The following is a 26,542-nucleotide window of genomic DNA, read 5'->3' as shown; positions in this document are numbered from 1 at the left end:
CTGACTCAACTCCAGCCACTTTAATAATACAAAATTGGATGTTATAAATGTATCAGTCACTTTAAACAATGCCACTTTATATAATGTTTACATACCCTACATTATTCATCACATATATATATATATATATATATACTGTACTGGACCTAACAGATAACTGTATGTGTGGGGTACAGAGATGAGGGACCTAACAGATAACTGTATGTGTGGGGTACAGAGATGAGGGACCGTACAGATAACTGTATGTGTGGGTACAGAGATGAGGGACCGTACTGATAACTGTATGTGTGGGGTACAGAGATGAGGGACCGTACTGTATGTGTGGGTACAGAGATGAGGGACCGTACTGTATGTGTGGGGTACAGAGATGAGGGACCTAACAGATAACTGTATGTGTGGGGTACAGAGATGAGGGACCGTACTGTATGTGTGGGGTACAGAGATGAGGGACCGTACTGTATGTGTGGGGTACAGAGATGAGGGACCGTACTGTATGTGTGGGGTACAGAGACGTAGTAGTTTTAAACAGAATGTTAATGACTGTTATTGAACAGGGAATGAGTCCATGCAACTTCTTCTTCTTCTTTCTTCTTTCTGTTAAGCACATTTTTACTCAGGAACTTATTTAGGCCATAACAAAGGGGATGAATACTTATTGACATTTCAGCTTTACATTTTTTCTACATTTCAAAACATTTATAAAAACATATTTTCACTTTGACATTATGGGGTTTTGTGTGTAGAGGTACACAACATCTCAACATAATGTTAAACAGGGTGTGGATACTTTGTGAAGGTACTGTATATATATATATATATATATAAATACACACACACACTACCAGTTAAAAGTTTGGACACCTCATGTTATTTAGTTACCTTATTCCATATGTGCTATTTTATAGTTTTGATGTCTTCACTATTCTTCTGCAATATAGAAAATAGTAAAAATTAAGAAAAACCCTGGAATGAGGTGTGTCCAAACCCTGGAATGAGGAGGTGTGTCCAAACCCTGGAAGGAGGAGGTGTGTCCAAACCCTGGAATGAGGAGGTGTGTCCAAACCCTGGAAGGAGGAGGTGTGTCCAAACCCTGGAATGAGGAGGTGTGTCCAAACCCTGGAAGGAGGAGGTGTGTCCAAACCCTGGAATGAGGAGGTGTGTCTAAACCCTGGAATGAGGAGGTGTGTCCAAACCCTGGAATGAGGAGGTGTGTCCAAACCCTGGAATGAGGAGGTGTGTCCAAACCCTGGAATGAGGAGGTGTGTCCAAACCCTGGAATGAGGAGGTGTGTTATTTTCAGATTATTTTTTGGTGTATAACTTAGAGAGAGGGAGAGGGGGAGAGAGGGAGGGGGAGAGGGGGAGAGAGGGAGAGGGGGAGAGGGGGAGAGAGGGAGAGGGAGAGAGGGGGAGAGGGGGAGAGAGGGAGAGGGGGAAAGAGGGAGAGGGAGAGGGAGAGGGAGAGAGGGGGAGAGAGGGAGAGGGGGGGAGAGGGAGAGAGAGGGAGAGGGGGAGAGGGGGAGCGAGGGAGAGGGGGAGAGAGGGTTAAATGCAATTTTGTTCATTGTCTGTGGATTATGCCTGTCCATACCATAACCCCACCACCATGGGACACTCTGTCCATACCATAACCCCACCACCATGGGACACTCTGTCCATACCATAACCCCACCACCATGGGACACTCTGATCACAACTTTGACATTAGCAAACAGCTAATGTAATACCTATTAGGCCTGTTGTTGCTGCAGGAGAACCAGACAAATGTAATACCTATTAGGCCTGTTGTTGCTGCAGGAGAACCAGCCAAATGTAATACCTATTAGGCCTGTTGTTGCTGCAGGAGAACCAGCCAAATGTAATACCTATTAGGCCTGTTGTTGCTGCAGGAGAACCAGTCACCTATAATACCTGTTAGGCCTGTTGTTGCTGCAGGAGAACCAGTCATCTATAATACCTGTTAGGCCTGTTGTTGCTGCAGGAGAACCAGTCTACTATAATACCTATTAGGCCTGTTGTTGCTGCAGGAGAACCAGTCATCTACAATACCTGTTAGGCCTGTTGTTGCTGCAGGAGAACCAGTCAACTATAATACCTGTTAGGCCTGTTGTTGCTGCAGGAGAACCAGTCTACTATAATACCTATTAGGCCTGTTGTTGCTGCAGGAGACCAGCCAACTATAATACCTGTTAGGCCTGTTGTTGCTGCAGGAGACCAGTCTACTATAATACCTATTAGGCCTGTTGTTGCTGCAGGAGACCAGTCTACTATAATACCTGTTAGGCCTGTTGTTGCTGCAGGAGACCAGTCTACTATAATACCTATTAGGCCTGTTGTTGCTGCAGGTGACCAGTCTACTATAATACCTATTAGGCCTGGTGTTGCTGCAGGATACCAGTCTACTATAATACCTATTAGGCCTGTTGTTGCTGCAGGTGACCAGTCTACTATAATACCTATTAGGCCTGTTGTTGCTGCAGGTGACCAGTCTACTATAATACCTATTAGGCCTGGTGTTGCTGCAGGAGACCAGTCTACTATAATACCTGTTAGGCCTGTTGTTGCTGCAGGAGACCAGTCTACTATAATACCTATTAGGCCTGGTGTTGCTGCAGGAGACCAGTCTACTATAATACCTGTTAGGCCTGTTGTTGCTGCAGGAGACCAGTCTACTATAATACCTATTAGGCCTGCTGTTGACAGATAATGAGATGACCTCCACAGAGCTGCATTGATTCCACAGGCCCAGCCCCCTGTAAGAATCCCTGATGAAGACAGTGAAATTATTTAGAGTAGCTTAGATGAGCCTCCAGAAGACATTCTGTTCGTTGCAGGTTGGAGTCCCCCGAGGATTGGTAGAGTCTTGTTGCAGAGGCTGAGAGAAACAAAGAGGACAAAAGAGAGAGGAAAGGCGAAAAATGACTGTATTTGTCGGAACAGCTCTGCTCAACTTTAACTGCCTTTGATATTCACCATGAACAGCAGGAGATTTGACATCATGGCGCCACAACCAATCAGTTGGACGAGCAGTTGATTTCCATAGGGGAAAATCTGGAACAGTTTAATTTCAATAATAACGTTTTTGTTTCACAAAATATATATATATATATTTGAACCTTTATTTAACTATGCAAGTCAGTTATGTACAAATTCTTATGTATAATGACAGCCTACCCCCCGGCCCAACACAGACTGAGCTGGGCCAATTGTTCGTCGCCCTATTCGACTTCCAATCACTGCCGAATGTGATTCAGCCTGGATTCAAACCAGGGTGCCTTAGACCACTGTGGTCCAGCCTGGATTCAAACCAGGGTGCCTTAGACCACTGTGGTCCAGCCTGGATTCAAACCAGGGTGCCTTAGACCACTGTGATTCAGCCTGGATTCAAACCAGGGTGCCTTAGACCACTGTGATTCAGCCTGGATTCAAAGCAGGGTGCCTTAGACCACTGTGATTCAGCCTGGATTCAAATCAGGGTGCCTTAGACCACTGTGAATCAGCCTGGATTCATACCAGGGTGCCTTAGACCACTGTGATCCAGCCTGGATTCAAACCAGGGTGCCTTAGACCACTGTGATTCAGCCTGGATTCAAACCGGGGTGCCTTAGACCACTGTGATTCAGCCTGGATTCAAACCAGGGTGCCTTAGACCACTGTGATTCAGCCTGGATTCAAACCAGGGTGCCTTAGACCACTGTGATACAGCCTGGATTCAAACCAGGGTGCCTTAGACCACTGTGATACAGCCAGGATTCAAACCAGGGTGCCTTAGACCACTGTGATTCAGCCTGGATTCAAACCAGGGTGCCTTAGACAACTGTGATTCAGCCTGGATTCAAAGCAGGGTGCTTTAGACCACTGTGATCCAGCCTGGATTCAAACCAGGGTGCCTTAGACCACTGTGATTCAGCCTGGATTCAAACCAGGGTGCATTAGACCACTGTGATTCAGCCTGGATTCAAACCAGGGTGCCTTAGACCACTGTGATACAGCCTGGATTCAAACCAGGGTGCCTTAGACCACTGTGATCCAGCCTGGATTCAAACCAGGGTGCCTTAGACCACTGTGATTCAGCCTGGATTCAAACCAGGGTGCCTTAGACCACTGTGATACAGCCTGGATTCAAACCAGGGTGCCTTAGACCACTGTGATACAGCCTGGATTCAAACCAGGGTGCCTTAGACCACTGTGATTCAGCCTGGATTCAAACCAGGGTGCCTTAGACCACTGTGATTCAGCCTGGATTCAAACCAGGGTGCCTTAGACCACTGTGGTCCAGCCTGGATTCAAACCAGGGTGCCTTAGACCACTGTGATTCAGCCTGGATTCAAACCAGGGTGCCTTAGACCACTGTGATTCAGCCTGGATTCAAACCAGGGTGCCTTAGACCACTGTGATTCAGCCTGGATTCAAACCAGGGTGCCTTAGACCACTGTGATTCAGCCTGGATTCAAACCAGGGTGCCTTAGACCACTGTGATTCAGCCTGGATTCAAAGCAGGGTGCCTTAGACCACTGTGATTCAGCCTGGATTCAAATCAGGGTGCCTTAGACCACTGTGAATCAGCCTGGATTCAAACCAGGGTGCCTTAGACCACTGTGATTCAGCCTGGATTCAAACCAGGGTGCCTTAGACCACTGTGATACAGCCAGGATTCAAACCAGGGTGCCTTAGACCACTGTGATTCAGCCTGGATTCAAACCAGGGTGCCTTAGACAACTGTGATTCAGCCTGGATTCAAACCAGGGTGCCTTAGACCACTGTGATTCAGCCTGGATTCAAACCAGGGTGCATTAGACCACTGTGATTCAGCCTGGATTCAAACCAGGGTGCATTAGACCACTGTGATTCAGCCTGGATTCAAACCAGGGTGCCTTAGACCACTGTGATACAGCCTGGATTCAAACCAGGGTGCCTTAGACCACTGTGATCCAGCCTGGATTCAAACCAGGGTGCCTTAGACCACTGTGATTCAGCCTGGATTCAAACCAGGGTGCCTTAGACCACTGTGATACAGCCTGGATTCAAACCAGGGTGCCTTAGACCACTGTGATACAGCCTGGATTCAAACCAGGGTGCCTTAGACCACTGTGATTCAGCCTGGATTCAAACCAGGGTGCCTTAGACCACTGTGATTCAGCCTGGATTCAAACCAGGGTGCCTTAGACCACTGTGGTCCAGCCTGGATTCAAACCAGGGTGCCTTAGACCACTGTGGTCCAGCCTGGATTCAAACCAGGGTGCCTTAGACCACTGTGATTCAGCCTGGATTCAAACCAGGGTGCCTTAGACCACTGTGATTCAGCCTGGATTCAAACCAGGGTGCCTTAGACCACTGTGATCCAGCCTGGATTCAAACCAGGGTGCCTTAGACCACTGTGATTCAGCCTGGATTTAAACCAGGGTGCCTTAGACCACTGTGATACAGCCTGGACTCAAACCAGGGTGCGTTAGACCACTGTGATTCAGTCTGGATTCAAACCAGGGTGCCTTAGACCACTGTGATTCAGCCTGGATTCAAACCAGGGTGCCTTAGACAACTGTAATTCAGCCTGGATTCAAACCAGGGTGCCTTAGACCACTGTGATTCAGCCTGGATTCAAACCAGGGTACATTAGACCACTGTGATTCAGCCTGGATTCAAACCAGGGTGCATTAGACCACTGTGATTCAGCCTGGATTCAAACCAGGGTGCCTTAGACCACTGTGATACAGCCTGGATTCAAACCAGGGTGCCTTAGACCACTGTGATCCAGCCTGGATTCAAACCAGGGTGCCTTAGACCACTGTGATTCAGCCTGGATTCAAACCAGGGTGCCTTAGACCACTGTGATACAGCCTGGATTCAAACCAGGGTGCCTTAGACCACTGTGATACAGCCTGGATTCAAACCAGGGTGCCTTAGACCACTGTGATTCAGCCTGGATTCAAACCAGGGTGCCTTAGACCACTGTGATTCAGCCTGGATTCAAACCAGGGTGCCTTAGACCACTGTGGTCCAGCCTGGATTCAAACCAGGGTGCCTTAGACCACTGTGGTCCAGCCTGGATTCAAACCAGGGTGCCTTAGACCACTGTGATTCAGCCTGGATTCAAACCAGGGTGCCTTAGACCACTGTGATTCAGCCTGGATTCAAACCAGGGTGCCTTAGACCACTGTGATCCAGCCTGGATTCAAACCAGGGTGCCTTAGACCACTGTGATTCAGCCTGGATTTAAACCAGGGTGCCTTAGACCACTGTGATACAGCCTGGACTCAAACCAGGGTGCGTTAGACCACTGTGATTCAGTCTGGATTCAAACCAGGGTGCCTTAGACCACTGTGATTCAGCCTGGATTCAAACCAGGGTGCCTTAGACCACTGTGATACAGCCTGGATTCAAACCAGGGTGCCTTAGACCACTGTGATTCAGCCTGGATTCAAACCAGGGTGCCTTAGACCACTGTGATCCAGCCTGGATTCAAACCAGGGTGCCTTAGACCACTGTGATTCAGCCTGAATTCAAACCAGGGTGCCTTAGGCCACTGTGATCCAGCCTGGATTCAAACCAGGGTGCCTTAGACCACTGTGATACAGCCTAGATTCAAACCAGGGTGCCTTAGACCACTGTGATACAGCCTGGATTCAAACCAGGGTGCCTTAGACCACTGTGATACAGCCTGGATTCAAACCAGGGTGCCTTAGACCACTGTGATACAGCCTAGATTCAAACCAGGGTGCCTTAGACCACTGTGATCCAGCCTGGATTCAAACCAGGGTGCCTTAGACCACTGTGATACAGCCTAGATTCAAACCAGGGTGCCTTAGACCACTGTGATACAGCCTGGATTCAAACCAGGGTGCCTTAGACCACTGTGATACAGCCTGGATTCAAACCAGGGTGCCTTAGACCACTGTGGTCCAGCCTGGATTCAAACCAGGGTGCCTTAGACCACTGTGATACAGCCTGGATTCAAACCAGGGTGCCTTAGACCACTGTGATCCAGCCTGGATTCAAACCAGGGTGCCTTAGACCACTGTGGTCCAGCCTGGATTCAAACCAGGGTGCCTTAGACCACTGTGATTCAGCCTGGATTCAAACCAGGGTGCCTTAGACCACTGTGATTCAGCCTGGATTCAAACCAGGGTGCATTAGACCACTGTGATTCAGCCTGGATTCAAACCAGGGTGCATTAGACCACTGTGATTCAGCCTGGATTCAAACCAGGGTGCCTTAGACCACTGTGATACAGCCTGGATTCAAACCAGGGTGCCTTAGGCCACTGTGATCCAGCCTGGATTCAAACCAGGGTGCCTTAGACCACTGTGGTTCAGCCTGGATTCAAACCAGGGTGCCTTAGACCACTGTGATACAGCCTGGATTCAAACCAGGGTGCCTTAGACCACTGTGATACAGCCTGGATTCAAACCAGGGTGCCTTAGACCACTGTGATTCAGCCTGGATTCAAACCAGGGTGCCTTAGACCACTGTGATCCAGCCTGGATTCAAACCAGGGTGCCTTAGACCACTGTGATTCAGCCTGAATTCAAACCAGGGTGCCTTAGGCCACTGTGATACAGCCAGGATTCAAACCAGGGTGCCTTAGACCACTGTGATCCAGCCTGGATTCAAACCAGGGTGCCTTAGACCACTGTGATTCAGCCTGGATTCAAACCAGGGTGCCTTAGACCACTGTGATACAGCCTAGATTCAAACCAGGGTGCCTTAGACCACTGTGATCCAGCCTGGATTCAAACCAGGGTGCCTTAGACCACTGTGATACAGCCTAGATTCAAACCAGGGTGCCTTAGACCACTGTGATACAGCCTGGATTCAAACCAGGGTGCCTTAGACCACTGTGATACAGCCTGGATTCAAACCAGGGTGCCTTAGACCACTGTGATACAGCCTAGATTCAAACCAGGGTGCCTTAGACCACTGTGATCCAGCCTGGATTCAAACCAGGGTGCCTTAGACCACTGTGATACAGCCTAGATTCAAACCAGGGTGCCTTAGACCACTGTGATACAGCCTGGATTCAAACCAGGGTGCCTTAGACCACTGTGATACAGCCTGGATTCAAACCAGGGTGCCTTAGACCACTGTGGTCCAGCCTGGATTCAAACCAGGGTGCCTTAGACCACTGTGATACAGCCTGGATTCAAACCAGGGTGCCTTAGACCACTGTGATCCAGCCTGGATTCAAACCAGGGTGCCTTAGACCACTGTGGTCCAGCCTGGATTCAAACCAGGGTGCCTTAGACCACTGTGATTCAGCCTGGATTCAAACCAGGGTGCCTTAGACCACTGTGATTCAGCCTGGATTCAAACCAGGGTGCATTAGACCACTGTGATTCAGCCTGGATTCAAACCAGGGTGCATTAGACCACTGTGATTCAGCCTGGATTCAAACCAGGGTGCCTTAGACCACTGTGATACAGCCTGGATTCAAACCAGGGTGCCTTAGGCCACTGTGATCCAGCCTGGATTCAAACCAGGGTGCCTTAGACCACTGTGGTTCAGCCTGGATTCAAACCAGGGTGCCTTAGACCACTGTGATACAGCCTGGATTCAAACCAGGGTGCCTTAGACCACTGTGATACAGCCTGGATTCAAACCAGGGTGCCTTAGACCACTGTGATTCAGCCTGGATTCAAACCAGGGTGCCTTAGACCACTGTGATACAGCCTGGATTCAAACCAGGGTGCCTTAGACCACTGTGGTCCAGCCTGGATTCAAACCAGGGTGCCTTAGACCACTGTGGTCCAGCCTGGATTCAAACCAGGGTGCCTTAGACCACTGTGATTCAGCCTGGATTCAAACCAGGGTGCCTTAGACCACTGTGATTCAGCCTGGATTCAAACCAGGGTGCCTTAGACCACTGTGATCCAGCCTGGATTCAAACCAGGGTGCCTTAGACCACTGTGATTCAGCCTGGATTTAAACCAGGGTGCCTTAGACCACTGTGATACAGCCTGGATTCAAACCAGGGTGCGTTAGACCACTGTGATTCAGTCTGGATTCAAACCAGGGTGCCTTAGACCACTGTGATTCAGCCTGGATTCAAACCAGGGTGCCTTAGACCACTGTGATACAGCCTGGATTCAAACCAGGGTGCCTTAGACCACTGTGATTCAGCCTGGATTCAAACCAGGGTGCCTTAGACCACTGTGATTCAGCCTGGATTCAAACCAGGGTGCCTTAGACCACTGTGATACAGCCTGGATTCAAACCAGGGTGCCTTAGACCACTGTGATTCAGCCTGGATTCAAACCAGGGTGCCTTAGACCACTGTGATCCAGCCTGGATTCAAACCAGGGTGCCTTAGACCACTGTGATTCAGCCTGAATTCAAACCAGGGTGCCTTAGGCCACTGTGATACAGCCAGGATTCAAACCAGGGTGCCTTAGACCACTGTGATCCAGCCTGGATTCAAACCAGGGTGCCTTAGACCACTGTGATTCAGCCTGGATTCAAACCAGGGTGCCTTAGACAACTGTGATTCAGCCTGGATTCAAACCAGGGTGCCTTAGACCACTGTGATTCAGCCTGGATTTAAACCAGGGTGCCTTAGACCACTGTGATACAGCCTGGATTCAAACCAGGGTGCGTTAGACCACTGTGATTCAGTCTGGATTCAAACCAGGGTGCCTTAGACCACTGTGATTCAGCCTGGATTCAAACCAGGGTGCCTTAGACCACTGTGATACAGCCTGGATTCAAACCAGGGTGCCTTAGACCACTGTGATTCAGCCTGGATTCAAACCAGGGTGCCTTAGACCACTGTGATCCAGCCTGGATTCAAACCAGGGTGCCTTAGACCACTGTGATTCAGCCTGAATTCAAACCAGGGTGCCTTAGGCCACTGTGATACAGCCAGGATTCAAACCAGGGTGCCTTAGACCACTGTGATCCAGCCTGGATTCAAACCAGGGTGCCTTAGACCACTGTGATTCAGCCTGGATTCAAACCAGGGTGCCTTAGACCACTGTGATACAGCCTGGATTCAAACCAGGGTGCCTTAGACCACTGTGATTCAGCCTGGATTCAAACCAGGGTGCCTTAGACCACTGTGATCCAGCCTGGATTCAAACCAGGGTGCCTTAGACCACTGTGATTCAGCCTGAATTCAAACCAGGGTGCCTTAGGCCACTGTGATACAGCCAGGATTCAAACCAGGGTGCCTTAGACCACTGTGATCCAGCCTGGATTCAAACCAGGGTGCCTTAGACCACTGTGATTCAGCCTGGATTCAAACCAGGGTGCCTTAGACCACTGTGATCCAGCCTGGATTCAAACCAGGGTGCCTTAGACCACTGTGATACAGCCTAGATTCAAACCAGTGTGCCTTAGACCACTGTGATACAGCCTGGATTCAAACCAGGGTGCCTTAGACCACTGTGATACAGCCTGGATTCAAACCAGGGTGCCTTAGACCACTGTGATACAGCCTAGATTCAAACCAGGGTGCCTTAGACCACTGTGATCCAGCCTGGATTCAAACCAGGGTGCCTTAGACCACTGTGATACAGCCTAGATTCAAACCAGGGTGCCTTAGACCACTGTGATACAGCCTGGATTCAAACCAGGGTGCCTTAGACCACTGTGATACAGCCTGGATTCAAACCAGGGTGCCTTAGACCACTGTGGTCCAGCCTGGATTCAAACCAGGGTGCCTTAGACCACTGTGATACAGCCTGGATTCAAACCAGGGTGCCTTAGACCACTGTGATCCAGCCTGGATTCAAACCAGGGTGCCTTAGACCACTGTGGTCCAGCCTGGATTCAAACCAGGGTGCCTTAGACCACTGTGATTCAGCCTGGATTCAAACCAGGGTGCCTTAGACCACTGTGATCCAGCCTGGATTCAAACCAGGGTGCCTTAGACCACTGTGATCCAGCCTGGATTCAAACCAGGGTGCCTTAGACCACTGTGATCCAGCCTGGATTCAAACCAGGGTGCCTTAGACCACTGTGCCACTCAGTAACCCATCATTGTCACTTCATTAATAATAACAATCTGAACGAAAGTGATAACAGTTTACATGTTAAAATTAAACAAATGATCACCAGCCTCTGCTATAATGGACACCGTGATTCATCGGGGGCTAAAGAAATGAGCGCATGTTGAAAAAACAGACTTCTTTGACTTGTGAAGAAAAATAAGTTAAGATTTTTTTTTGGTGGTTGACATGGTGAGTTATTAAGACAGTCAGAAATCAGACATCCCCAAATGAGTACTTTCCTACATTTGCGAGCAGCAGGCCAGGTACTTCTATCTCAGGCGCACATGCTCCCTCAACATGTCAGGACAGAGAAACCAGTCACATGCTCCCTCAACATGTCAGGACAGAGAAACCAGTCACATGCTCCCTCAACATGTCAGAACAGAGAAACCAGTCACATGCTCCCTCAACATATCAGGACAGAGAAACCAGTCACATGCTCACATGGAACAGTCCAAACAAAATTGACAAAACTTGTTTCTCACAAGTGTATTAGGTTGTGAAGTCTGCAAACAACGTTTCCATTCCAAGAATGAGAATGGTAAATGACTGTAATTAATACATACAATCAACTAAATGTATGTAACCAAATGATGGGCATTAGTGGTATATCTACTACTGGTGACATACAGTATATAATGGGCGATGAGGCAAACCATTTCTGTATTGACCTCGCTTTTGTGCACGGGGGCATTGTCATGCTGAAACAGAGAAGGGCCTTCCCCAAACTGGTCCCACAAAGTTGGAAGCACAGAATTGTGTACAATGTCATTGCATGCTGTAGCGGTAAGATTTCCTTTCACTGGAATTAAGGGGGCCAGTCCGAACCATGAAAAACAGTTTCAGAACATTTTTTCCTCCTCCACCAAACTTTACAGTTAGCACTATGCATTAGGGCAGGAAGCATTCTCCCGGGATCCGCCAAACCCAGATTTGTCGAGCATACTGCCAGATGGTGAAGCGTGATTCATCACTCCAAGAGAACGTGTTTCCACTGCTCCAGAGTATAATGGCGAAGAGCTTTACACCACTCCAGTTGACGATTGGCTTTACACATGGTGATCTTTGTATTTGATTTATTATTATCTTTGTATTATTTATGACCTTTAATTGATTTCTTATGAATTTCTTATGGATTTATTATGGATCCCCATTAGCTGCTCCCAAGGTAGCTGCTACTCTTTCTTAAGGGTCTAGCAAAATTAAGGCAGTTTATACAGTTTTAAAAACATTGCAATACATTCGTTACAGATTTCACAACACACTGTGTGCCCTCAGGCCTCTACCCCACTACCACATATCTACAACACACTGTGTGCCCTCAGGCCTCTACCCCACTACCACATATCTACAACACACTGTGTGCCCTCAGGCCTCTACCCCACTACCACATATCTACAACACACTGTGTGCCCTCAGGCCTCTACCCCACTACCACATATCTACAACACACTGTGTGCCCTCAGGCCTCTATCCCACTACCACATATCTACAACACACTGTGTGCCCTCAGGCCTCTACCCCACTACCACATATCTACAACACACTGTGTGCCCTCAGGCCTCTATCCCACTACCACATATCTACAACACACTGTGTGCCCTCAGGCCTCTACCCCACTACCACATATCTACAACACACTGTGTGCCCTCAGGCCTCTACCCCGTTCCATAAGGTATATTTTTATCTGCTATTAAAATCTGATTCCGTTACTTGATGTGGAATAGAGTTCCATGTAGTCATGGCTCTATGTAGTACTGTGGAATAGAGTTCCATGTAGTCATGGCTCTATGTAGTACTGTGGAATAGAGTTCCATGTAGTCATGGCTCTATGTAGTACTGTGGAATAGAGTTCCATGTAGTCATGGCTCTATGTAGTACTGTGGAATAGAGTTCCATGTAGTCATGGCTCTATGTAGTACTGTGGAATAGAGTTCCATGTAGTCATGGCTCTATGTAGTACTGTGGAATAGAGTTCCATGTAGTCATGGCTCTATGTAGTACTGTGGAATAGAGTTCCATGTAGTCATGTCTCTATGTAGTACTGTGGAATAGAGTTCCATGTAGTCATGGCTCTATGTAGTACTGTGGAATAGAGTTCCATGTTGTCATGGCTCTATGTAGTACTGTGGAATAGAGTTCCATGTGGTCATGGCTCTATGTAGTACTGTGGAATAGAGTTCCATGTAGTCATGGCTCTATGTAGTACTGTGGAATAGAGTTCCATGTAGTCATGGCTCTATGTAGTACTGTGGAATAGAGTTCCATGTAGTCATGGCTCTGTGTAGTACTGTGGAATAGAGTTCCATGTAGTCATGGCTCTATGTAGTACTGTGGAATAGAGTTCCATGTAGTCATGGCTCTATGTAGTACTGTGGAATAGAGTTCCATGTAGTCATGGCTCTATGTAGTACTGTGGAATAGAGTTCCATGTAGTCATGGCTCTATGTTGTACTGTGGAATAGAGTTCCATGTAGTCATGGCTCTATGTAGTACTGTGGAATAGAGTTCCATGTAGTCATGGCTCTATGTAGTACTGTGGAATAGAGTTCCATGTAGTCATGGCTCTATGTAGTACTGTGGAATAGAGTTCCATGTAGTCATGGCTCTATGTAGTACTGTGGAATAGAGTTCCATGTAGTCATGGCTCTATGTAGTACTGTGGAATAGAGTTCCATGTAGTCATGGCTCTATGTAGTACTGTGGAATAGAGTTCCATGTAGTCATGGCTCTGTGTAGTAATGTGGAATAGAGTTCCATGTAGTCATGGCTCTGTGTAGTACTGTGGAATAGAGTTCCATGTGGTCATGGCTCTATGTAGTACTGTGGAATAGAGTTCCATGTGGTCATGGCTCTATGTAGTACTGTGGAATAGTGTTCCATGTGGTCATGCCTCTGTGTAGTACTGTGGAATAGAGTTCCATGTAATCATGGCTCTATGTAGTACTGTGGAATAGAGTTCCATGTAGTCATGGCTCTATGTAGTACTGTGGAATAGAGTTCCATGTGGTCATGGCTCTATGTAGTACTGTGGAATAGAGTTCCATGTAGTCATGGCTCTATGTAGTACTGTGGAATAGAGTTCCATGTGGTCATGGCTCTATGTAGTACTGTGGAATAGAGTTCCATGTAGTCATGGCTCTATGTAGTACTGTGGAATAGAGTTCCATGTAGTCATGGCTCTATGTAGTACTGTGGAATAGAGTTCCATGTAGTCATGGCTCTATGTAGTACTGTGGAATAGAGTTCCATGTAGTCATGGCTCTATGTAGTACTGTGGAATAGAGTTCCATGTAGTCATGGCTCTATGTAGTACTGTGCGCCTCCCATAGTCTGTTCTGGACTTGGGGACAGTGAAGAGACCTCTTGTGGCATGTCTTGTGGGGTATGCATGGGTGTCTGAGCTGTGTGCCAGTAGTTTAGACAGACAGCTCGGTGCATTCAACGTGTCAATACCTCTCACAAATACAAGTAGCAATGAAGTCAATCTCTCCTCCACTTTGAGCCAGGAGAGTCTGACATGCATATTATTATTGTTTGCTCTCTGTGTACATCCAAGGGCCTGCCGTGCTGCCCTGTTATGAGCCAATTGCAAAGTCCCTCTTTGTGGCACCTGGCAACACAGCTGAACAGTAGTCCAGGTGTTACAAAACTAGGGCCTGTAGGACCTGCCTTGTTGATAGTGTTGTTAATTAAGAAGGTAGAAACTAGGGTCTGTAGGACCTGCCTTATTGATAGTGTTGTTAAGAAGTTAGAAACTAGGGTCTGTAGGACCTGCCTTGTTGGTAGTGTTGTTAATTAAGAAGTTAGAAACTAGGGTCTGTAGGACCTGCCTTGTTGATAGTGTTGTTAATTAAGAAGGTAGAAACTAGGGTCTGTAGGACCTACCTTATTGATAGTGTTGTTAAGAAGTTAGAAACTAGGGTCTGTAGGACCTGCCTTGTTGGTAGTGTTGTTAAGAAGATAAAGCAAAGTTTTATTATGGACAGACTTCTCCCAATCTTAGCTACTGTTTGGACAGTTTACAATCCAGGTTTTTTGTGTATAACTTAGAGTTATAGTTTTTACTCAACTTGCTCAATTTCCACATGATTTATTACAATAAATGCCAGTGGCATGTCATGAGTAAAGATGTTTGTTTTTTTAATTAAGGGGCCTATACAGCTGCCCTGGGGAATACCTGATCCTACCTGTTAGACGGGTAACTCTCAATCCACAATATAGCAGCGGGTGTAAAGCCATACATACGTTTTTTCCAGCAGCAGACTTGGTAATGTCAAAAGCTGCACCGAAGTCTATCAAAACAGCCCCAACAAATATTTTTTTTAATATAATTTTCTCTCAGCCAGTCATCAGTCATTTGTGTAAGTGCTATGCCTGTTGAATATCATTCCCTATAGGTGTGCTGAACGTCTGTTTGTTTACTATAAAATAATATTGTATCTGATCAAACACCATTTGTTCCAGAAGTTTACTAAGGGTTGGTAACAGGCTGATTGGTCGGCTATTTGAGGCAGTAAAGGGGGCTTTACTATTCTTAGGTATGGGAATGACTTCAGCTTCCCTCCAGGCCTGAGGGGACACACTTTCTAGTAGGTTTGGATTGAAGATGTGGCAAATAGGAGATGCAATATCGTCCTCTATTATCCTCAGTGATTTTCCATCCAAGTTGTCAGACCCTGGTGGCTTGTCATTGTTGATAGAAAACATAAATTATTTCACCTCTTCCACACTCACGTTACGGATCCATAATAAATACAAATACAAATGAAAAGTCCTCGTTGCTTCCAGAGGCAGTTTGGAACTCAGAAGTGAGTGTTGCAACTGGGGACAGCCAATATTCAGCTAGAGTAGAGCGAGTGGGCAGCAGGTAGCCTGGTCGTTAAAGCTAGATTGCATTTTCTAAACTGACAACGTAAAAATCTGTTGTTCTGCCACTGAGCAAGGCAGTTAACCCACTGTTCCCGGGTGCCGAAGACGTGGATGTCGATTTAGACAGCCCCCAATGCCTCTCTGATGCAGAGGGGTTTGGTTAAATGCGGAAGACATTTCAGCTGAAGGCATTCAGTGACTGGGTAGCCCCCTTTCCCTTCCCTTTAGTTAGAGTAAAGAAAAATCCAGCACATGATTTAAGTTTTAGATAACTAGGAATGAGCACCAGCACAGAGAGCGCAGAGAGGCTGCTGCCTACATACAGACTTTATATCATTGGCCATTTTGATAAATGGAACCAGTCAATTTAAATAATAATGCCACGTTAATAATATTTACATATCTTGCATTACTCATCTCATATGTACAGCGCCTTGTGAAAGTATTCATCCCCCTAGGCATTTTTAATATTTTGTTCCATTACAACCTGTAATTTAAATGCATTTTTAATTGGATTTCATGTATTGGACATTCACAAATGAAGTAAAAATTTACGGAAAAGTGGTGTGTGTATATGTATTCACCCCCTTTGCTCTGAAGCCCCTAAATAAGATCTGGAACAAACAATGATGTACCTTCAGAAGTCACATAATTAGATAAATAAAGTCCGCCTGTGTGCAATCTAAGTGTCACATAATCTGTCACATGATCTCAGTATATATACTCCTGTTCTAAAAGGCCCCAGAGTCTGCAACACCACTAAGCAAGCAGCACCATGAAGACCAATGAACACTCCAAACAGGTCAGGGACAAAGTGGTGGAGAAGTACAGAACAGGGTTGGGTTATACAGAAATGTCTGAAACTTTGAACATCCATTAAATTCAATATAAAAAATGTAAAGAATATGGCACCACAACAAACCTGCTAAGAGAGGGCCACCCACCAAAACTCACAGACCAGGCAAGGAGGGCATTAATCAAAGAGGCAACAAAGAGACCAAAGATAACCCTGAAGGAGCTGGAAAGCTCCAGAGCGGAGATTGGAGTATCTGTCCATAGGACCACTTTAAGTGGAAGAAGTTACTCTGGTCAGATGAGACTTAAATTGAGCTTTTTGGCCATCAAGGAAAAAGCTTTGTCTGTAGCAAACCCAATACCTCCCATCACCCCGAGAAACCATCCCCACAGTCAAGCATGGTGGTGGCAGCATCATGCTGTGGGGAGGTTTTTCATCGGCAGGGACTGGGAAACTGGTCAGAAATGAAGGAATGATGGATGTCACTAAATACGGGGAAATTCTTGACGGAAACCTATTTGTCTTACAGAGATTTGAGACTGGGACAGAGGTTCACCTTCCAGCAGGACAATGACCCTAAGTATACTGCTAAAGCAACACTCTAGTGGTTTAAGGGGAAATATTTAAATGTCTTGGAATGGCCTAGTCAAATCCCAGACCTTAATCCATGTCACGTTCTGACCTTTATTTCCTTTGTTTTGTCTTTATTTAGTATGGTCAGGGCGTGAGTTGGGGTGGGCAGTCTATGTTTGTTTTTCTATGTTGGGGTATTTCTATGTTTCGGCCTAGTATGGTTCTCAATCAGAGGCAGGTGTCATTAGTTGTCTCTGATTGAGAATCATACTTAGGTAGCCTGGGTTTCACTGTGTGTTTGTGGGTGATTGTTCCTGTCTCTGTGTTTGCACCAGATAGGACTGTTTTGGTTTTTTACGTTTGTTGTTTTGTTTGTTTGTTTGTTCATGTGTAGTTGCTTTATTAAAGAACCATGAATAGTAACCACGCTGCGTATTGGTCCGCCTCTCCATCAACTCAAGAAAACCGTGACAATCCAATTGAGAATCTGGGGTATGACTTAAAAATTGCCGTACACCAGCAGAACCCATCCAACTCGAAGGAGCTGGAGGAGTTTTGCTTTGAAGAATGGACAAAAATCCCAGTGGCTAGATGTGCCAAGCTTATAGAGACATACCCCAAGAGACTTGCAGCTGTAATTGCTGCAAAAGGTGGCTCTACAAAGTATTGACTTTGGGTGATGAATAGTTATGCACGCACAAGTTTTCCGTTTTCTTATCTTACTTCTTGTTTGTTACACAATAAAATATATTTTGCATCTTCAAAGTGGTAGGTGTGCTGTGTAAATCATACAATTCAAACCCTCCAAAAATCTATTTTAATTCCAGGTTGTAAGGCAACAAAATATGAAAAATGCCAAAAATGCTTACTTGAACAAGCCACTGGATATATTACTCTACATGTTCTATTGCATCTTAGCCTATGCCACTCTGTCATTGCTCATCCATATATATATATATTCATATTCCATTCCTTTACTTACATTTGTGTATATTAGGTATTTGTTGCGAAATTGTTAGATTTTACTTGTTAGATATTGCTTCAATGTTGGAACTAGAAGCACAAGCATTTCGCAATAACATCTGCTAAACAATTGTACTGTATGTGACCAATAAAATGAGATTTTATTGATTGGATGAACATTAAGCCTGTATTTTATATGCATAGGAATTAGCTTGTCTTGCTTTACTAGTCTGACTGGCTGGCTTGCAGACAGAAAGACAGTCAGTCAGACAGTCTTTTTCTCTGTGTTCATGTTTGTCATCATATTCAATTATACATGTAAACTTTAATAATGGCTTGTGTTAAAAAGAAACTCTATTGCATCAGTAGTATATTGAAGCAATAAGGTCCGAGGGGGTGTGGTATATGGCCAATATATCACGGTTAAGTCTTGTTCTTAAGCACGACACAACGCGGAGTGCCTGGACACAGCCCTCATCCAGGGCCTAGTGGTTAGAGCGTTGGACTAGTAGCCAAAAGGTTGCAAGATTGAATCTCCGAGCTGACAAGGTAAAAAAAAAAAAAAGGAGGAACAGTGGGTTATTCAGTGGCAGAACGACAGATTTTTTTTTTTACCTTGTCAGCTCGGGGATTCAATCTTGCAACCTTTTGGCTACTAGTCCAACGCTCTAACCACTAGGCCCTGGATGACAGGTTATAATTCGCCTGGCTGAGCAGGTAAGCACCTAAGGCTTTTTAAACAGTGTCTGGGTCATCCTAAACCAAACCAATACTACCAATGCTAGTTACTGCAAGACAGTGGAAACTACCACTGCAACTGCTACAACGTGGAAACTACAGCTGCTAGCTACTTACAGTGCCTTGCGAAAGTATTCGGCCCCCTTGAACTTTGCGACCTTTTGCCACATTTCAGGCTTCAAACATAAAGATATGAAACTGTATTTTTTTGTGAAGAATCAACAACAAGTGGGACACAATCATGAAGTGGAACGACATTTATTGGATATTTCAAACTTTTTTAACAAATCAAAAACTGAAAAACTGGGCGTGCAAAATTATTCAGCCCCCTTAAGTTAATACTTTGTAGCGCCACCTTTTGCTGCGATTACAGCTGTAAGTCGCTTGGGGTATGTCTCTATCAGTTTTGCACATCGAGAGACTGACATTTTTTCCCATTCCTCCTTGCAAAACAGCTCGAGCTCAGTGAGGTTGGATGGAGAGCATTTGTGAACAGCAGTTTTCAGTTCTTTCCACAGATTCTCGATTGGATTCAGGTCTGGACTTTGACTTGGCCATTCTAACACCTGGATATATTTATTTTTGAACCATTCCATTGTAGATTTTGCTTTATGTTTTGGATCATTGTCTTGTTGGAAGACAAATCTCCGTCCCAGTCTCAGGTCTTTTGCAGACTCCATCAGGTTTTCTTCCAGAATGGTCCTGTATTTGGCTCCATCCATCTTCGCATACATTTTAACCATCTTCCCTGTCCCTGCTGAAGAAAAGCAGGCCCAAACCATGATGCTGCCACCACCATGTTTGACAGTGGGGATGGTGTGTTCAGGGTGATGAGCACCTTCTTCCACATGTTTGGTGTGTCTCCCAGGTGGCTTCTGGCAAACTTTAAATGACACTTTTTATGGATATCTTTAAGAAATGGCTTTCTTCTTGCCACTCTTCCATAAAGGCCAGATTTGTGCAATATACGACTGATTGTTGTCCTATGGACAGAGTCTCCCACCTCAGCTGTAGATCTCTGCAGTTCATCCAGAGTGATAATGGGCCTCTTGGCTGCATCTCTGATCAATCATCTCCTTGTATGAGCTGAAAGTTTAGAGGGACGGCCAGGTCTTGGTAGATTTGCAGTGGTCTGATACTCCTTCCATTTCAATATTATCGCTTGCACAGTGCTCCTTGGGATGTTTAAAGCTTGGGAAATCTTTTTGTATCCAAATCCAGCTTTAAACTTCTTCACAACAGTATCTCGGACCTACCTGGTGTGTTCCTTGTTCTTCATGATGCTCTCTGCGCTTTTAACGGACCTCTGAGACTATCACAGTGCAGGTGCATTTATACGGAGACTTGATTACACACAGGTGGATTGTATTTATCATCATTAGTCATTTAGGTCAACATTGGATCATTCAGAGATCCTCACTGAACTTCTGGAGAGAGTTTGCTGCACTGAAAGTAAAGGGGCTGAATAATTTTGCACACCCAATTTTTCTGTTTTTTAATTTGTTAAAAAAGTTTGAAATATCCAATAAATGTCGTTCCACTTCATGATTGTGTCCCACTTGTTGTTGATTCTTCACAAAAAAATACAGTTTTATATCTTTATGTTTGAAGCCTGAAATGTGGCAAAAGGTCGCAAAGTTCAAGGGGGCCGAATACTTTCGCAAGGCACTGTATATCTACTGCTACACAGAGGAAACTACCACTACTAGCTTCTGCTAAACAGTGGAACCAACTACTACTACTAGCAACTGCTACAGAGTGGAAACAACTACTACTACCATCCACTGCTACACAGTGGAAACAACAACTAATACTACTAGCTACTATTAGCTACTGCTACACAGTGGCAACAGCTACTACCACTACTAGCTACTGCTACAAAGTGGAAACAACTACTACTACCATCTACTGCTACACAGTGGCAACAACTACTACTAGCTACTAGTACTAGTTACTACTACTAGCTACTACCAGCTACGTTTACACAGTGGCAACTACAACTACTACCAGCTATGTTTACACAGTGGCAACAACAACTACTACTACTAGCTACTACTACTAGCTACTACTACTAGCTACTACTGCTAGCTACTACTACTAGCTACTACTACTAGCTACTACTACTAGCTACTACCAGCTATGTTTACACAGTGGAAACTACTACTACTACTAGCTATTTGTGCTGCCATCCTGTTAGAAGGTAACAGATTATTTTATTACAATGGTTAAATTGGATTTTGCTTGTGTTCAATGGTGTTATTCGCCCCCTAGTGGATGTTTCTGGTACTTAGAAAGACTACGCAAACAGGAAGTAGAGAATTATTTCTGCACGCATAGAAGCAGCTACAAACAACGCTACGGTGCAGGTCTTTCAATGTAGTTATTTCTTGTCACGCTTCAGCCTTGGAAACATATTTGTTTGTAAGTTCGATTCAAGCATTTAGCTAATGATGATAATCTTGTTATTGATAGAGTTGCTTACATATGAATCTAAGTGTGCGTTCTCTAATTCTCTCCTTCTCTCTTTCTTTCTCTCTCTCGGAGGACCTGAGCCCTAGGACCATGCCCCAGGACTACCTGACATGATGACTCCTTGCTGTCCCCAGTCCACCTGGCCATGCTGCTGTTCCAGTTTCAACTGACCTGAGCCCTAGGACCATGCCCCAGGACTACCTGACATGATGACTCCTTGCTGTCCCCAGTCCACCTGGCCATGCTGCTGCTCCAGTTTCAACTTCCACCTGACTGTGCTGCTGCTCCAGTTTCAACTGTTCTGCCTTATTATTATTCGACCATGCTGGTCATTTATGAACATTTGAACATCTTGGCCATGTTCTGTTATAATCTCCACCCGGCACAGCCAGAAGAGGACTGGCCACCCCACATAGCCTGGTTCCTCTCTAGGTTTCTTCCTAGGTATTGGCCTTTCTAGGGAGTTTTTCCTAGCCACCGTGCTTCTACACCTGCATTGCTTGCTGTTTGGGGTTTTAGGCTGGGTTTCTGTACAGCACTTTGAGATATCAGCTGATGTACGAAGGGCTATATAAATACATTTGATTTGATTTGACATATCAATATTGGTTGGTTGCATTTACTCACAAATTGCAATGCCTTTAATGTATGTCGTTAGCTGTATTACTTTGCTCGTGCGTCATGCAAACGAATTGTCAAATATACAATACTGTAGTTTTGTTACTGTTTCTAGTGTATAATGCTTTGTTATTCTACATAGATGGTTGTACATTATTAGAGTAATGAAAGGAGCCAATTACCATATGAGTAACAATTAGCTATATGGTTTGGCATCATGCCAGATGCATGGTACCTTAGCGCGTGCTTTGTATTTATGCAACTTCAAATGTTTAATGTACAGCTACAGTATGTCGGTGTGAATTGAATACTAAAGTATATTATTTTCTGTATTTTGCAGTCTCACAAACATAAATGTTTTCAATATATTCATTCAAGAAAAGTCACGCCTTGGGAGTTTTATTGAAGACTTAGTTGTTAGCTATCTGTCTAGTTTTGCATGGGAACGCAACTCAAGGGCAGAATACTAATACTACTAGCTACTACCAGCTATGTTTACACAGTGGAAACTACTACTACTACCAGCTATTGTTACACCGCGGAACCTACCACTGCTAGGTAATACTAGCTATGTTTACACAGTGGAACCTACCATTGCTAGGTAATACTAGCTATGTTTACACAGTGGAACCTACCAATGCTAGCTAGGTACTACTAGCTACTGGGAAACATATACTACAACTAGGTACTACTAATTCTAGCTTCTGCTACACAGTGGAAACAACTACTAGCTACTGCTACACAGTGTAAACAACAACAACTACTACTAGCTACTACTACTAGCTATGGCTACACAGCAGAAACAATTACTACTACCAACTAAAGCTACACAGTGGAAAATACTACTACTACTACTAACTACTACTAGCTACTGCTACATAGTGGAAACAATGACTACTAGTTACTACAACTATTTACTACTAGCTATGGCTACATAGTGGAAAAAACTACTACTACTAGCTACGGCTACATAGTGGAAACAACTACTACTACTAACTACTACTAGCTACTGCTACACAGTGTAAACAACTACTACTATTAACTACTGATAGCTACTGCTACACAGTGGAAACAACTACTACTATTAACTACTACTAGCTACTGCTACACAGTGGAAACAACTACTACTATTAACTACTACTAGCTACTGCTACACAGTTGAAACAACTACTACTATTAACTACTACTAGCAACTGCTACACAGTGGAAACAACTACTACTACTAGCAACTGCTACACAGTTGAAACAACTACTGCTAGTTACTACTACACAGTTGAAACAACTACTGCTAGTTACTACAACTATTTACTACTAGCTACTGCTACACAGTGGAAATATAATTACTACTACTAGATACTACTAGCTACTGCTACTCAGTGGAAAATACTACTACTATTACTAGCTACCGCTACACAGTGGAAATATAACTACTACTACTGGATACTGCTAGCTACTGCTACTCAGTGGAAACCATTACAACTACTACTAGACACTACTAGCTAATGCTACACAGTTAAAATAATTACTACTACTACTAGCTACTGCCACAGAGATAAAACCATCACAACTACTACTAGCTACTGCCACAGAGATAAAACCATCACAACTACTACTAGCTACTGCCACAGAGATAAAACCATCACAACTACTACTAGCTACTGACACAGAGATAAAACCATCACAACTACTACTAGCTACTGCCACACAGTTGAACCTATCATGGCTGAAAGGCTTTTAAATGTTTAATGTGAATCTTTAGCATGTGTTGAACACTACAATCAAGAGTGAATGATCAATAATGTTGAAATATCTCCTTGTTTTATGTTTTCATTAGAAATGCTGAAACCACCACAACAGGAGGTAAGGACACCATTAAAAGATTACAGTGATGATTATCTCAATATTAAAACAAGGCAGATTCAATAACGTGAATATGAAAAGACCACACACACACAGACACACACACACACACACAGACACAGACAGACACACACAGACACACACACACACACACACACACAGACACAGACACACACAGACAGACACAGACACACACAGACACACACAGACACACACAGACACACACAGACACAGACACACACACACACACACACACACACACACACACAGACACACACACACACACACACACACAGACACACACAGACACAGACACACACAGACAGACACACACAGACACACACACACACAGACACACACAGACACACACACACACAGACACACACACACACACACACAGACACACACAGACACAGACACACACACACACACACACACACACACAGACACACACACACACACACAGACACACACAGACACAGACACACACAGACAGACACACACAGACACACACACACACACACACACAGACACAGACACACACAGACAGACACAGACACACACAGACACACACAGACACACACAGACACAGACACAGACAGAGACACACACACAGACAGAGACACACACACACACACACACACACACACACACAGACACAGACACAGACACACACAGAGACACACACACAGACAGAGACACACACACACACACACACACACACACACACACACACACACACACACTCACTCACTCACTCACTCACTCACTCACACACACACACACACACACACACACACACACACACACACACACACACACACACACACACACACACACACACAGAGAGAGAGATCAATTACGGACGAGGCTGCTAACCAGCCCATCAAGTCTATAACAACACAGCCTCTCTTCTCTGCAGTAAATTACCTCATCCTCCTCTATACCCAGGGGTATTTAATAATGCTCATGCTTTACATCAAACCTAGCCAGGTGTCTCTGGAATGAGATCCCAGCCAGGTGTCTCTGGAATGAGATCCCAGCCAGGTGTCTCTGGAATGAGATCCCAGCCAGGTGTCTCTGGAATGAGATCCCAGCCAGGTGTCTCTGGAATGAGATCCCAGCCAGGTGTCTCTGGAATGAGATCCCAGCCAGGTGTATCTAGAATGAGGTCCCAGCCAGGTGTCTCTGGAATGAGATCCCAGCCAGGTGTCTCTGGAATGAGATCCCAGCCAGGTGTCTCTGGAATGAGATCCCAGCCAGGTGTCTCTGGAATGAGATCCCAGCCAGGTGTCTCTGGAATGAGATCCCAGCCAGGTGTCTCTGGAATGAGATCCCAGCCAGGTGTCTCTGGAATGAGATCCCAGCCAGGTGTCTCTGGAATGAGATCCCAGCCAGGTGTCTCTGGAATGAGATCCCAGCCAGGTGTCTCTGGAATGAGATCCCAGCCAGGTGTCTCTGGAATGAGGTCCCAGCCAGGTGTCTCTGGAATGAGATCCCAGCCAGGTGTCTCTGGAATGAGGTCCCAGCCAGGTGTCTCAAGTTATAGACTGTTTTCTCTGCTACTGCATGGCAAGCGGTACCGGAGCACCAAAGTCGAGGTGAAGAAAATCTCCTGGACTTAAATTATTGTTTGAAGGAGGAGGGGGTCTCCATTAAACATGAAGGGAAAACCAATAATGGACTTAGCGGCTAGCTAATGGACTTAGGGGCTTGCTAATGGACTTAGCGGCTAGCTAATGGACTTAGCGTCTTGCTAATGGACTTAGCGGCTAGATAATGGACTTAGCGGCTAGCTAATGGACTTAGCGGCTTGCTAATGGACTTAGCGGCTAGCTAATGGACTTAGCGGCTTGCTAATGGACTTAACGGCTTGCTAATGGACTTCGCGGCTTGCTAATGGACTTAGCGGCTTGCTAATGGACTTCGCGGCTTGCTAATGGACTTAGCGGCTTGCAAATGGTCTTAGCGGCTAGCTAATGGACTTAGCGGCTAGCTAATGGATTTAGTGGCTAGCTAAAGGATCTTGTGACACCTTTCCAGTGTTTCTAATAGAACCTGTACTAGTTCACCCAGTGCTTGAATTAAGGGGGTAATCTGGGGTACAGTAAAGGACAAGAAACATTTCCCTTGTTAGTTTAAGATTAATTTGTTCTTTAATCTCTGAAATCCTTAGCAGAGGCACCCTGGAGACAAATTGTCAAAGTCTCCAGTCACCCAAGTTACAGACAGTTCTCTGCTACCGCACGGCAAGCGGTACCGGAGTCTGAAACCAACAGGACCCTGAACAGCTTCTACACCCCAAGTTACAGACTGTTTTCTCTGCTACCGCACGGCAAGCGGTACCGGAGTCTGAAACCAACAGGACCCTCAACAGCTTCTACACCCCAAGCCATAGACTGTTTTCTCTGCTACTGCACGGCAAGAGGTACCGGAGTGCCAAGTCATGGACCAAAAGGCTCCTCAACAGATTAAATCCCCAAGCCATTTGAATGCTAAACAATTCATACAAATCGCCACCGGACAATTTCCATTGACCCCCCCCCCACCCTCTTGTACACTGCTGCTACTCGCTGTTTGTTTGTTACCTATACATAGTCACTTCGCCCCCACCTACATGTACAGATTACCTCTACTAGACTGTCCCCCACACACTGACTCAGTAC

This window comes from Oncorhynchus kisutch, linkage group LG18 (genome assembly GCF_002021735.2).
Source record: "Oncorhynchus kisutch isolate 150728-3 linkage group LG18, Okis_V2, whole genome shotgun sequence".
Taxonomy (NCBI): Eukaryota; Metazoa; Chordata; class Actinopteri; order Salmoniformes; family Salmonidae; genus Oncorhynchus; species Oncorhynchus kisutch.
The sequence above is the reverse complement of the archived record's forward strand: the minus strand, read 5'-3'. Positions refer to the sequence as shown.